The sequence below is a fragment of the Anolis sagrei genome, chromosome 1 (genome assembly GCF_037176765.1).
Source record: "Anolis sagrei isolate rAnoSag1 chromosome 1, rAnoSag1.mat, whole genome shotgun sequence".
NCBI lineage: Eukaryota > Metazoa > Chordata > Lepidosauria > Squamata > Dactyloidae > Anolis > Anolis sagrei.
The window spans coordinates 286,457,606-286,472,480 of NC_090021.1; the positions used below are offsets into that span (position 1 = coordinate 286,457,606).

Here is a 14,875-nt window from a genome sequence, read left to right on the forward strand (position 1 = left end):
ATGCTCGTGGATTTCAATGACTTCTCTGTGTAGTCTGACATGGTGATTGTTAGAGTGGGCCAGCATTTCTGTGTTCTCAAATAATATGCTGTGTCCAGGTTGGTTCATCAGGCGCTCTGCTATGGCTGACTTCTCTGGTTGGGAGGTGTTAGCTGGCCCTGATTGATTCTTGTCTGGAATCCCCCCCCCCTTTTTTTTTTTTTAGTATTGCTCTTTATTTACTGTCCTAATTTTTTAGTTTTGTATTTGCTGGATGGTATAAATTGCTGGTGAATCATCTTTGGAAACAAGGAAGAAAATACCCTAATTAAATAAACAAACATTAGCCCCCAAAAAATGGAGGAGGAGTAACTTGGGCTAAGAAAAAGACAAATAAATTATGCATAATTCCCACTGTATTGATTTTAGTTGCTTTGGAAGTTTAACACTCAAATAAGTGGAACCTGGAAAAACAAACATACAGTGCACTATAAACTGTAACTCAGAAATTTTAAGAGAGAGAGAGAGAAGACAAGGAGGCCTTTGTCTTGATGTGTCTTGCAACAAATAAGAAACCCAGCTGAGGGTGAGAATAAAATGTTCCAGCTTGTGCTGGTAATTTCCAGAAAATTGTCCACAAAAATAAAAATATTATTTGGATTTTTTAAAGCATTAGAACTACAGTTACAAATACAGGCAGTCCCCAAGTTACAAACAAGATAGCTTCAGTGGGTTTATTCTTAAGTTGAATTTTTATGTATGTCGGAACAGGTACATTTTTAAGTGTAACTCCAGACAAATGTTTGTTTTGGAGTCTGTGCCCCTGTTCGGAAGATTTCACCTCACTTTCCATCCCTGTAATAATTTGATTTTTAGAATTTTTGTTTGTTGTGGAGACAAGGATTGGTGATAAATCTCCAGTGGAGATACCAAAAAAAAGACTGATGACCATCTCCTAAACTGTCCCCTTATTTCTTGACTCAGTAATTTTAACTGCTATGCCTGAGCTCTTTCCTGTCTTCATTTTTTAAATCCTCTATAAATGTTGCTACGGAGCTGCAGCAACACAATGGGTTAAATCCTGAAGGTCTGCAGTTCAAATCTGCAAGACTGGGTGAGCTCCCATCTGTCAGCTCCAGCTTCCCATGTGGGGACATGAGAGAAGCCTCCCACAAGGATGGTAAAACATCAAAACATCGGGCGTTCCTTGGGCAACGTCCTTGCAGACAGCCAATTCTCTAACACCAGAAGCAACTTGCAATTTCTCAAGTTACTTCTGGCATGAAAAAATAATGTTTCTATGTCATCCTTTTTGTTCCTAGGAAACTGTCCCTACCTTTTTGTTGCACCTTGGGCAACAATCAAAATACACTGTCAAAAACCGAAGTACGGTTATCTACCATAGTAGTTTAATATGTTCTGGCAATTTCTCCTTTTGTCTTCTTCTTCTTTTTTTCTTTTTTGCTTCTAAAACCTCCCTTTAGAAGCAAAAAATATATATGGAAATATAATAAAGTAATGCCATAACTGGAAGTTGGACAACTGAAAAATCCCACCCAATGCCCTGCTCAGCTCTGGTTGCCACAGACATGCACTCTCTTTTATGACTATGTAAACTACAAGCCTTCGTTGGTCTGAACAATTTAACTCTGACTGTGGAACAAGGGAGACATTAAGTTCTGTGCTTATAAACCATGGGAAATTTGCTTCAGAGGGAAATCCATCATTTCAGAAACTATCCAGATGCCAGAACCATTAATTCGTCTGTATGTTCCTCTGCTGTTCAAATCCCAGAGTCTACATACACATTAGAGGGCTACACATCCAGAGCCTGGATCATGTACCAAGCCTGACAGTTTTGAAACATACTGGTGGATTATAATCGTGGAACAGTGCAGGTCTGCAGCTTTGTTTTCTGAGCACATCCAGGGAATTATTTAGGATGTATTCACACCTCTCTTTCCAAACTGCATTAATCTACACCCACATTACCTTCAGCCAGATTCACACCACCTCCTCAGCTAATTTTAAGTGAGTTTTTCTTTCCCTTTTGTCTTCAGTGCAAAGAAAACAGTAGCCAACTGGTATTTCTTTCCAAACTACATCTTATGCATACATGCAAATAATAAAGCCCTGAATCTTTAAATCTTTAAGTGGGAGGGGAGAGCCTAAAAACCTGAGCAGAGATACTGTCATGAATGACTTTTCAATTATTTTAAAGCATAGGTTCTTTTTATTGCAATTTCCAGTGTGAGAAGGTATATATTACAGAAAATATTTAGACAAAGAATGACAATCGACATACAAACATACAGATTCTATGCAACTACATTGGATTTACAATTACATTGGTTAACAAACAAACAAAGGGGAATTACATTTTCACTCAGCATTCACACACATGTACATGCATTCATCTACATGCATCCAAATATTACCATATCATTTTCTCCCTTCTTGGCGAAGCACCTGTAAGGCCAGTCCCTGCTTTCCTACAGCCTGCCAACGCATAGTTCCAAAACTTCCATAACGTCATAACTTCAAAACGCTGAGAAGCCAAAACTTCTTTCCCTAAGAACAATGCCAAGGACCAGATCTCCGTTTTTCATACAGCAGAACCTGAATCCCTGCACAAAATCCAAGACTCCAAAAGCGCACTTCTTCCTCTTCCCTTGAGAAAGAAGCCCCAAAGTGACCAGACTGCTCCCGTGCAGATCTGCCACTATCTGAATACACCATCTCTCTCCTTCCATGGAGCAGAGCATGGCGGGTGGAACAGACTCCTCGGTCTGCCACGATTTGAGCATTATTAGACTGTGTCTTTTATAGGAATATTCTGCTGATGTAGTCCCAAAGTTGTAAATTAATGATAGACATCTTCCAACCTGGATCCATCTCAGTTTCCTGGCCAGATGTTGATCTTCTTGATTGGTATTGATCTTATGTTGACTTCCTTCTTAACATAAGGCAGGCTGCAAACATTTCCTTTATCACTGTCCCAGTTCTTATCAGAGTTTCTCATTAGCAAGTCCAGCAAGCAGGTAGTTAGTCATTGCAGGCCTTAATATTATACTGGTGTTTTCAAAATTATTAGCTCCATCCACACATCCTTCCATTCTTCCATTCATTCCCACAGATCATTTTAAATTCACATTTATTGAATTTGCACATTGAATTTCTTATTACAATACAACTTCTTCTCCTTGTAAACATATATCTGGAAGTGAAAATAATTTGGAGTGCCATCAGACAGAGGAAAGAGCTTATGGAGGAAAGGCAGCTGCAGAAGAGGGAAAGGGTTGTTTCCACAAGAGGCCCTTTGCTTACATTTCAAGCCACAGCAAATGAAGTTTTGATTTTGCCAAACATTGTTTTGCAGCACTCTGAAGGAAAAGGAAGAGAAGTAAGCTAACACATTTGGGGGTGTTTTGGCCACTTGCAACAGTCCATACATGGATGGGATTAAGAATATTAATGGTTGCAGGCTTCAGGTCAAAAAGAAGAGCTTTCGGACCACATGCAAACTGCCACCCACACTTTCACTACTCCTGGAAGAAATAAATACAGCTTCCTTAGTGCTAAGGCTGCTTGATGATGTTGTTGATTATGGGTTGTTTTAAGTTTTTTCAGGCTGTATGGCTATGTTCCAGAAGCATTATCTCCTGACATTTCACCTATGACAGGCCTCACAACCTCTGAGGATGCCTGCCATAGATGCAGGTGAAATGTCAGGAGAGAATGCTTCTGGAACATGACCATATAGTCTGAAAAACGTAGAACAACCCAGTGCTTCTGGCTATGAAAGCGCTCGACAATACGTTGTTGATTATGTTTTCACAAAGTAGGGCTTTATAATAATAACTAATAAATAATATATACTTTATTTAAATTTTGCTCCATCTCTCCAAGGGGACTCAGGGCAGATTACAGAACACATATATGGCAAATATTCAATGCCGTTATACAATTAACAAGGACAGACAATACATAAACAGAACAAAGACTTTTCCCATTGGATTGTTGTAGGTCTTTCGGGCTATATGGCCATGTTCAAGAAGCATTCTCTCCTGATGTTTCGCCTGCATCTATGGCAGGCATCCTCAGAGGTTGTGAGGTGACCTGTGCTAGACTCTGGCCACCGGGGGGGGGGGGGAATGCTGTCGCTCCATCTTCCATGCCGAGGAACTTCGTCATCCTTAGATGTCCTCCCGATTTAATCGTCAACATGTCCTTATTGGTGCCTTTTATTCCCTCTCTGCTTAAAGCGGTACCTATTTATCTAATTGGATTTCTATTTTCGATCTGCTAGGTGGGCAGGGAGCTGAGACTGACGGCGGGTGCTTACCCAGACCCAGGCTTGAACTGCCAACCTTTCGATCGGCAGGATTTTCTGCAGCTTAGCGATTTAACCCACTGTGCTAAATCCAGCTTTGGGTGAATCTACACTGTAAAATTACTTAAGTTTGAAACTATAACTGCTATGGCTCAATCTATGGAACAATAATGAGATACTACCACACTTTGGCAGAAAAGGCTAAAGAACCTGTGAAACTACAAGCCCCATGATTTCACACATTGAGCCATGGCAGCTATAGCGGTATCAAACTGCATGAATTCTGCAGTGCAAATGCAGCTTTGGCTAAGAGAATATCCGTTTTCATGCCTTGCTTCTTCTAGCCTAAGGCCACTCGCTATTCAGGTTGTGGTACACAATTAGTAACCAAAATCGCAAGGCTAGAACCATCTGTGCTTCAACCCATACAATTTCTGCAAGCGGAAGAGTTACTATGGTACTGTTCTTTGGATTTTGGATTCCGAAGCATAGATCGACCGAATATCTTTTCCAGCTTTAGAGGCCCCAAAGAGCACTTTCAGTATATGCATTAGCTTACCTTGAGAACAGGCACTTTAAAAGATATAATGGCACTCTGGCCCTTTATTTATCTGCCAGTGTAAATGGGTCAGCATGTGCTGAAGATGACAGGTATTTGGGTCACTGCCCTCAGCCTCAACTGCACCTGCTTGGTGATGCCCGCAAACAGAGGCAACGCGTAGAAGAGCAATTTCCAAATGCACTTTGAACAACAAAACGGACTGCTAAATAAAGAGGAGAAAGAATGGGGGCCATAAACTGGCTCTCCAGGGTACACTGACTGGAACAGCTAATATATGTGTTCCTTCTTCAGGACAGAACCGATTAAACAATTTGCCTGCTTTTATCTTTTTCCTGGAATGATAGCAGGTACTGGTTAGTACGTGGATGGGAGACAATCAATGACCATCAATGAATACAGGTGTAGGCTATGTTTCAGAAGATGGAACTGGCAAAACCAACGCCAAGTAACTGGGTTGTTGTAGGTTTTTCAGGCTGTAATCTTTGCCTGAGAAAACCCTATGAAATTCATGGGATCGTCATAAGTTGACTGGAGACTTGAAGGCATATATATGCACAAGGCTCTTTTTTCATGAGCCTGTTGAGAGACTCTGAAGGGCTGTGAATGCCCACTTTATCTATTCTCATAGTCTACATTAACTTTTTCTAACCACTCTCTTAAAAGGAAAAGCAATACCCTGGGAATGACCTCCAAAGAAGTGGAGAGTGCCAACAAAACTATAAACTGTCCCTAAAATGTACACATATGAACACTTCCCATTCTGAAATTAAGAGCCATGGTGGCACCATGGGTTGAACCCTGGTGCCACTGAACTGCAGACCTGAAGATCGGTGGTTTGAATCTGCAAGACGGGGTGAGCTCCCATCTGTCAGCTCCAGCTTCCCATGCGGGTACATGGGAGAAGCCTCCCACAGGATGCTAACACTTCCTGGCATCCCCTGGGCAGCCAATTCTCTCACACCAGAAGCGACTTGCAGTTTTTCAAGTTGCCTTCTGACACAAAAAAAATATCTGAAATTAAACCACAATCTACCTGTCTTTTACATGGATTGATTTGAAAGAAAAACTGAGGAGGGAGACCCTCTTTATTCCACTATCCTGAGGAAGGCATGTAAAACTAAGCAAGTTATTTATAGAACTAACGTTAATTGGAACTTTATCTCTGGCTTGTCTTGTTTACTTCTCCTCCAGTCCACTGCAATGTGAACCTGCCTATGTGGGTTTGTATAAAAGGCATATGTGACTGTGCATTTGAGGCTTGCACGGAATAATAATAAGTTTTCATATAAACTCAGTATAAACTTGATTCTAAGCAAATTTGCTTGAAATTATGCATTTATTTAGATTATTTGTTTAATGTACCAACTATTTTAGAACTTCTGAGTCGCCGATAAGCTGAGAAAGGCAAGTATACAAGTATAGTAAATAAATAATAAATATATAAATAAAAAAATAAAGTACGACTCTTATACCCATAAGAACTTGTATTTGACAAAGTACTGGTATGTCTTCCCTAGGAATTTTCTAGATACTCCAGGAAACTTGATTATATATTTACATACTGAATAACTAGGAATTATTTCGGTTCTTCATGGTCATTCATTTCTATAGGATTCATTATTATCCACATTTGCCTGTTTTCACTATAAATTCAGCAATGTCTCTCCTACAGATTCAGGGATCATACTATATGCTAAATTTGCTTAAATGTAACCTACACAACAAGGTCAGCTATCCACTACCTGAGTGTCATTAAGGTGGCAAATAGTTTTGTGCCACTTTGTCAGCCAGATGCTATCCAGTTCTGTGCTTAGAGCCCCCCCCCCCGGTCAACTGTTGGAATCCGTAGATGGGGTGAGCTCCCATGGTTAGCCCCAGCTTCTGCCAACCTAGCAGTTTGAAAACATGCAAATGTGAGTAGATTAATAAGTACCGCTTCGGCGGAAAGGTAACAGCGCTCCATGCAGTCATGCCAGCCACATGACCTAAAAGGCATCTCTGGATAATGCCTGCTTTTTGGCTTTGAAATGAAGATGAGCACCACCCCCCAAAGTTGGACATGACTAGACTTAATGTCAAGGGAAATCTTTATAATGTTCTGTCTTGGTTGAGCAAATTACAATATTTTGATTACTTTGCACCTTCTTTGCTAAGAATCTATTTGAGAGAAAAGTATGATGAACACAGTATTTCTTGCATATTACAATATACATAGATTCCTTTTTCTCAGAGGTTAACAATGAGAAACAACAAGAATAAAGACAAAGATTCACCCAGAGGAAAAAAAATTCTTTCCATACATCAGGGGAACCACCGACTGCATAGAGAAGCCGATGAAGAAACACAATCTACAAACTATGTACAAACCCACTAAGAAAATTCAACAAATGCTACGTTCAGCAAAGGACAAGCAAGATCCTCTCACCTCTGCAGGAGTCTACCGTATACCATGTAGCTGTGGACAGGTCTACAAAGGGACCAGCAAATGTAGCATTGCCTAAACATGAATCAAGGAACATGAAAGGCACTGCAGACTAATGCAACCAGAGAAGTCAGCCATAGCAGAGCAACTGGACACAGAATATTATTTGAGAACACAGAAATTCCAGACCTCTCTGACAACCATCATGTCAGACTACACAGAGAAGCCACTGAAATCCACAAGCACGTGAACAATTTCAACCGAAAGGAGGAAACCATAAAAATGAACAAAATCTGATTACCAGTATTAAAAAAAACACCAGAAGCAAGATAATAAATAATAAACACAACTCAGAAACAGGAGAACTCCAGACAGCAAGCAATCAAGTGCAAATTAACACCTCCCAAACAGAGGATGCCTCCAGGCAACAGAGGCCAGGCTACCTCTATGCAGATACCCTCACTGGTGGATGTAGCACCTTCATGGCTACTCAGTGTTATCCAAGCTTGCCAGCTGCAACATTTACGCTTCTTTTAAACCAGTGTTTCTCAACCTTCCTAATGCCGCAACCCCTTAATACAATTCCTCATGTTGTGGTGACCACCCCCCCCCCCCAACCATAACATTATTTTCGTTGCTTCTTCACAACTGTAATTTTGCTACTGTTATCAATTGTAGTGTAAATATTTAATATGCAGGATTTATTTTCATTGACTGGACCAAATTTGGCACAAATACCTGATACACCCACATTTGAATACTGGCGGGGATGGGGGGGGGAGGATTGATTTTGTCATTTGGGAGTTGTAGTTGCTGGGATTTATAGATAACCTACAATTAAAGAGTATTCTGAACTCCACCAACGATAGATTTGTACCAAACTTGACACATAGAACTCCCATGACTAACAGAAAATACTGGAAGGCTTTGGTGGGCTCAAACAATGATAGATCTGGACCAAACTTGGCACAGATACTTAATATGCCCAAATGTGAACACTGGTAGAACACTGGTCAGTTGAAACATTCACACCTAGTTCCAACAGACAAGAGTTCTTTGTCCCACCCTTGTCATTCCATAGATATATAAACCCACTTTCCTAGTTCCAACAGACCTCACTACCTCTGAGGATGCTTACCATAGATGCAGGCGAAACGTCAGGAGAGAATGCCTCTAGAACATGGTCATATAGCCCGAAAAAACCTACAACAACCCAGTGATTCCGGCCATGAAAGCCTTCGAGAATACATTGAACACTGTTAGAGTTTGCGAAAAATAGACATTTGGGAGTTGTAGTGGCTGGCTCAGAATGCTCTTTGATTGTTTGATCAAGTACTTTGTTGTCAGAGATTCCCAAAACTTTACGCTTTCTTCCAGAGATGTTATGTCCTTTGCATTAAGGCAACGGCTTTCATAGGCATGCAAATTCCTTCCCCCTTTCTCCATTCCTTTTTAGTAACTGCAGTGTAACCTTAAATGCACATTGTCCAACGAATACTGGTAAGAATCCAAGGAAGATCATACACTTCAGGTCAAACAGGAACTTGGCAAATCTATATGCCTCTTTCAGTGTGTGTGTCTGTGTTTAAAATACAGCCAAGGTTTTACCCAATCCACTCTATGCTCGATGTACTCTTGTGCAGTCATCCTACAGTGTAAAAAGATAGATATCATCTATGCTTGGATCTTGTGATTTTTATGATGATGCAAATCCATCAAAATGCAGCTCTTGCTCAAAGCCCAGATGGTGCCCTGGCACCAAATTTCCAATAATGGTAAAACATTAGACACTTGCAGTTGCAAACACACACACACCCATATCCCATACTCCAGGTTTACTATTTGGTAGCTAATCTATATAAGAAATATCCACTTTAACTACATTTCTGTTGCTCATTCTGTCTCACATGAGCAGTATAAATTTTATTTCTCAAATATTGCATAAAATCCTCAGATTGCTTTAGGGAATAGCAACTCACGAGGTCCCATGACGTTCAAGGAATTTTGGACAAAACGGACCAGGGCAATAAGCAAGTTGAACAGCTTTTTGTTCCTTGCTTGAATACTCCCTTTTTAGTTTGCTTTTTCTTTTCCTTTCTTTTTTTGCAAAAGGCATCAAATCTAATCCTAGCACAATTAATACCCAGTTAAAACCAAGTTTTTCTTTATGCCAGTACACAACACAAAAGATATAGCCTGGAATATCAGCATACAAGGGGATCCTGTAGCAGGCAACTATTCACAGACACAGCGTGCCCAGAAAAGTCTGTTCTCAGGCTTTTTCCTCCATACAGCTCAGGTATTAGATTACGAGTGTAGTCACACTGCGGAATTATAGCAGCTTAATACTTCTTCTTACTTTGTTTAGTTGTGGCATCAGACCTGACAGAGAAGTCTAAATAGCTCACAAAACTACAAACCCCAGACTTATATAATACTGAGCCATGGCAGTATAAGTGGTGTCAAACTGCTGTAATAACTGCACCCTAGGAATCATAGAATCATAAAGTTGGAAGAGACCTCGTGGGCCATCCAGTCCAACCCCCTGCCAAGAAGCAGGAAAATCATATTCAAAGTACCCCCGACAGATGACCATCCAGCCTCTGCTTAAAAGCCTCCAAAGAATTAGCCTCCACCGCACTCTGGGGCAGAGAGTTCCACCGATTTTTTGGGGGTTTTTTTGGTCATGTCAGGTGCGACTTGAGAAACTGCAAGTTGCTTCTGGTGTGAGAGAATTGGCCGTCTGCAAGGATGTTGCCCAGGGGACGCCCGGATGATTTGATGTTTTTTATCATCCTTGTGGGAGGCTTCTCTCATGTCCCCGCATGAGGAGCTGGAGTTGATAGAGGGAGCTCATCCGCCTCTCCCTGGATTTGAACCTGTGACCTGTCGGTCTTCAGTCCGGCCGGCACAGGGGTTTAACCCACTCCGCCACCGGGGGCTCCATAGTTCCACTGCTGAACAGCTCTCACAGTCAGGAAGTTCTTCCTCATGTTCAGGTGGAATCTCCTTTCCTGTAGGATTCACTTACACTGTCAAAATAATGCCGTTTGATACCACTTTAATTACCATAGCTCAATACTATAAAATCCTAGGAGCTGTAGTTTCACAAGGTCTTTAGTCTTCTCTGCCAAAGAGTGCTAGTACCTCACCAAATCACAAATCCCACGATTCCATGGGGTTGAGCCCTAGTTGTTAAAGTGGTATCAAAGTGCATTATTCTACAATGTAGATATACTCTAGGAAAGTATATGCTATCAATTTCGTTCTGTTGGGCCTCATCTACACTGAGCATGTAATGAAGTTTGAAGCAAGACTCAAACTGAGGCGGTCAGACAAGAAACTTGCACTAAAGTCGCACAAAGGAAATAGGCACCAGTGCTCTGTGGTTTGTGTTATCAACAGCCAAGCCTCAAACTGGTTCCAGGATTTCCTATACAGACAGTTCCCAAGTTATGAACAAGATAGGTTCTGTAGGTTTGTTTTTTAAGTTGAACAGGTACATTTTAAAGTATATATCCAGCCATATACCTATACACACACACACATGAATGATTTGGATAGCACAGGGAAGGATTAACACACATGTGGTGTTTGTTTTGCTGTCTGTGCCCTTGTTCACCTCACTTTCTGTCCCTCTGTTAATTAGATTTTGAATACATTGGCTTGTGGAAACAAGGATTGGCGATAAAGCTTCAGTTGAGATCCCTTTCCTATAAAAACTCTTCTAGGAGTTTTCTAGGAGTGAATGCCCTTTGCCACTTCCTGTTGTCTCACCCTCGTTCTTAACTATGTTGGATATTTGTAACTCGGGGACTGCCAGTACAATCATCTGCATAATGAAGCCACTTTCTTCAATATTGGCCTGAAACTGCATTAAACATTCAGTATAGATGTGGCTGAAGAGCTTTGCAAGTATTTTGTGTTGGTGACACACCATTGCATCATTTACAACACAGGAATTGAGTTTCACTGGTAAACTGGAAGTTAAACCAAACCCTTATACGAGATGCAGACACATACATTATCTGTAAAAACGAAATGTATGAGGACGCAATATAACAGTATCTCATTAACACCTTTCATTTATGTTTTTTTAAATATATATTATTTGTACGATAATACACGTTTCCAAGATTTGGGTCATTTCTCGTGATGTTTGCGTGACACACCTACACATGTCACGAATGACTTGAGAAACTGCAAGTCGCTTCTGCTGTGAGAGAATTGGCAGTCTGCAAGGACGTTGCCCAGGGGATGCCCGGATGCTTTTTGATGTTTTACCATCCTTGTGGGAGGTTTCTCTCATGCCCCCACATGGGGAGCTGGAGCTGACAGAGGGAGCTCATCCATGCTCTCCCCAGATTTGAACCTCTGACCTTGTTGGTCTTCAGTCATGCCCTCACAAGGGTTTAACCCATTGCACCACCGGGCACTCCTGTGTCATGACACACAGTTTGGAAAGCTCTGTGCCACAAGCTTCCTTTGCAAAACCAAAAGCACCATGTGAGACTTCAGCGCAAGGGAGGGAAAAAAAATGTCCCGTGGGCTTCACAAGGCTTTAAAGCACCCAGTCCTTTGCACAGGCTTGTTAGAAAGCTTGCAAACCTTATGTAAGGTTGCAGGCGCCAGTGAGTGTTTTGGCCAGCTTAGTCAATCATGTGCCAAAAGAAACCCCTCCTCTTTCGTTTCCTGCTACAAACTTGAGAAATATGCTCCAATGAACATCTGTCAGGAGCCACGCAGAAAGCTTTTGTCCCACTGGGTCTTTAAAAAAAAAAGCATTCGGGGAGCGGGGAGCGGGGAGGGGGGGGGGAAGCAAGCCTATTTAAGTCTCAGAGGAGACGTCTGATCCCTACAGACTGGAGATGATTTGTCTCAAGGCAGCGCCTTCTGTCTCCTTCCTGCAAACGTGTCCCATATTTGGAAGACCTACTTTGACACTTTCCGTCCTCCCTCCCCCTGCAATGGAAGCAGCCTTTTTCCACACTTGTGGGTGGAAAGAGCAGAAACCACTGTGGATAAAAAGGGGAGGGTGTTCCAACCGCAACAAGCTACCTAGTTTATTTTATTTGCTTTATTGATTTCGTAACAAAAGCATTGCATAAATTAGTATAAATCTGATAAAAATAGAAGGCGTGCAGGCGGCTAAATATCTTTTGACCAAAAACAGGCAACAGCAATGGCATTGTCTGTAGCCTCCAACAATTCCTCCTCTGTACATGAGGCAGGGCACAATGGACAAGCATACAAATGTGGAGCTGTCTGTTCTGCTCCACAGTCACACAAGGTTTGGGCTTCTTTTAGGTAATGCCATTTTGCCAGATTGTCTTTTGATCTGCCCACTCCACTTCTGAGTCTGTTCAGGGACTTCCAAGATGTTCATTCCTGGTTAGCTGCCCTGAGGGATACCCTTGCTGTTGCTAGAGGGATGCCAAGAGGAGTGGTAGTTCTCATAAAGCTTTTCCTTGATTTGAGTCTGTTGGGAGGAGACTGGTAGCCATGTAGTAGATGGCTTTTACAGTGTTCAACCTTATTTCTCTCACATCGAGGGGGAGGGGGGCACTGCCAACTAGCTTATAGAGTTTATCAACAGGTGTAGGTTTAAGACATTCTGTGATTATTCTGCATGTTTAGTTCAATGCTACGTTCACCTGTTTTCATGGGCAGACTTATGCCAAACAGGACAGGCATATTCGGCAGTTGAGTAAGACAAGGCCAAGGATTATGTTCTTATTAATTTTGGGTCTGCACCAAAATTTGATTCGCTGAAGGTGCATCTACAATAGGTATGGGCAAACATTGGTCCTCCAGGTGTTTTGGACTTCGACTCCCACTATTCCTAACAGCCTCAGGCCCCTTCCTTTTCCCCCTCAGACTATATATTATATAGTCAGTGTAATAAATCCATATAATGCAGTTCAAGGCAATGTAGATCTATTCCCAATTGGGAAGATGAAATAAAACAACTTCCAGTCTCACTTGGTGCATCTACACTGTGGAATGAATGCAGTGGTACCACTTTTACTGCCAAGGCTCAATGCTATGGAATCTTGGGAGTTTAGTGACTCCCCAGGAAAGGCTAAAGACCTTGCAGAACTACAGCTCCCAGGATTCCATCGCATTGAGCCATTTTGCAGGGAAAGCTAAAGACTTTGCAGAAATACAGCTCCCAAGTTTCCATAGCATTGAACCATTTGGCAGGGAAAGCCAAAGACCTTGTAGAACTACAGCTCACAGGATGCCATTGCATTGAATCATTTGGCAGGGAAGCCTAAGGACCTTGCAGAACTTGCAGAACTACAGCTCCTAGGATTCCATCGCATCGAGCCATTTAGCATGGAAGGCTAAGGACCTTGCAGAACTATAGCTCCCAGGATTCCATCTCACTGAGCCTTTTGGCAGGGAAGGCTAAAGACCCTGCAGAACTACAGCTCCCAGGATTCCATAGCATTGAGCCATTTGGCATGGAAGGCTAAAGACCTTGCAGAACCTTGCAGAACTAAAGCTCCCAGGATTCCATAGTATTGAACCATGGCATTTCCGAGTCGTGTCAAACTGCATTCATTCTACAGTGTGAAGATGCACCCAAGAGGGGGGGGGGGGGGGGGACAAAGCAAAGCAGCTGGAGTGTCAGCCTTTCTGTATCTTCATCCCCGGGAGTGTTTTAAAGCGGAATAATAGTGCGATCACAGTGCAAAGCCTTCCGCCCCGAACGCCACTCACTGCAAACCTGTTCCTGCTCCTCTTCCTCCTTTTCAAAAGTTTTCCCTTGTCTGTTTACATAAGCGCAGGCTCAGCTGCATGCAGGCTTGCTTCTCAACTTTTACCCCGGAGAGAGAAAGCAGGACATCTGCCCAAACTGGGAAAGCCATGACCCCAGGATCCCCTCCCCACCCCGAAGGGTCGCTTACCTTGATCTGCTGCTCCTGAGTCGCCCCAGGAGCCAAATTTGAGGCCCTCCGTTGCCTCCTGCTAGTGCTGCTGCTGCTGCTGGGGAGGCGTCACTTCCTAGAGCAGCCCTGGGGCAGAGGTTTGGGGGCTGGGCTCCCCGAGAGGCCCTCTCAAGCCCCGCCCCGTCTGCCCACCCTCCCCACCTCACCCGCCTAGTGACTTCTGCTGTGGCTGTATCTGCAATATCTGCATATGGTCAGTGCATCATATGGGCAGTGGAGCTCTATGTAATGCAGAATTAAATGCATTATATGAGTCAAAAATACAGCTTAATGGCAGAAATACAGCTTAATGGTGTAACATTAGAAAATGTTGACCATTTCCACTACCTTGGCAGCCACCTCTCCACAAAAGTCAACATTGACACTGAAATACAACACCACCTGAGCTCTGCGAGTACAGCATTCTTCTGAATGAAGCAGAGAGTGTTTGGGAACAGGGACATCCGTAGGGATGCCAAGGTGCTTGTTTATAAAGCTATTGTCCTCCCAACTCTGCTATACGCCTGCAAGACGTGGACTGTCTACAGATGTCATATGCAACTCCTGGAACAATTCTATCAGCACTGCCTCCAGAAAATCTTGCAAATCTCTTGGGAAGATAAGCGGACAAATGTCAGCGTGCT

The 14,875-nt window shown here is 42.5% G+C and overlaps 1 protein-coding gene across 1 annotated transcript in view; it reads right to left on the reverse strand.

Annotated features, from left to right (window-relative positions):
• MIDEAS (mitotic deacetylase associated SANT domain protein) overlaps positions 1–14,307 on the reverse strand; it is a 106,943-nt gene extending 92,636 nt beyond the window's left edge. Inside the window, exon 1 of the mRNA XM_060761155.2 lies at positions 14,211–14,307. The gene's annotated coding sequence lies outside the window, so the exon portion shown is untranslated. The remainder of the gene's footprint in view (positions 1–14,210) is intronic.
• Positions 14,308–14,875: the final 568 nt, after the last annotated feature.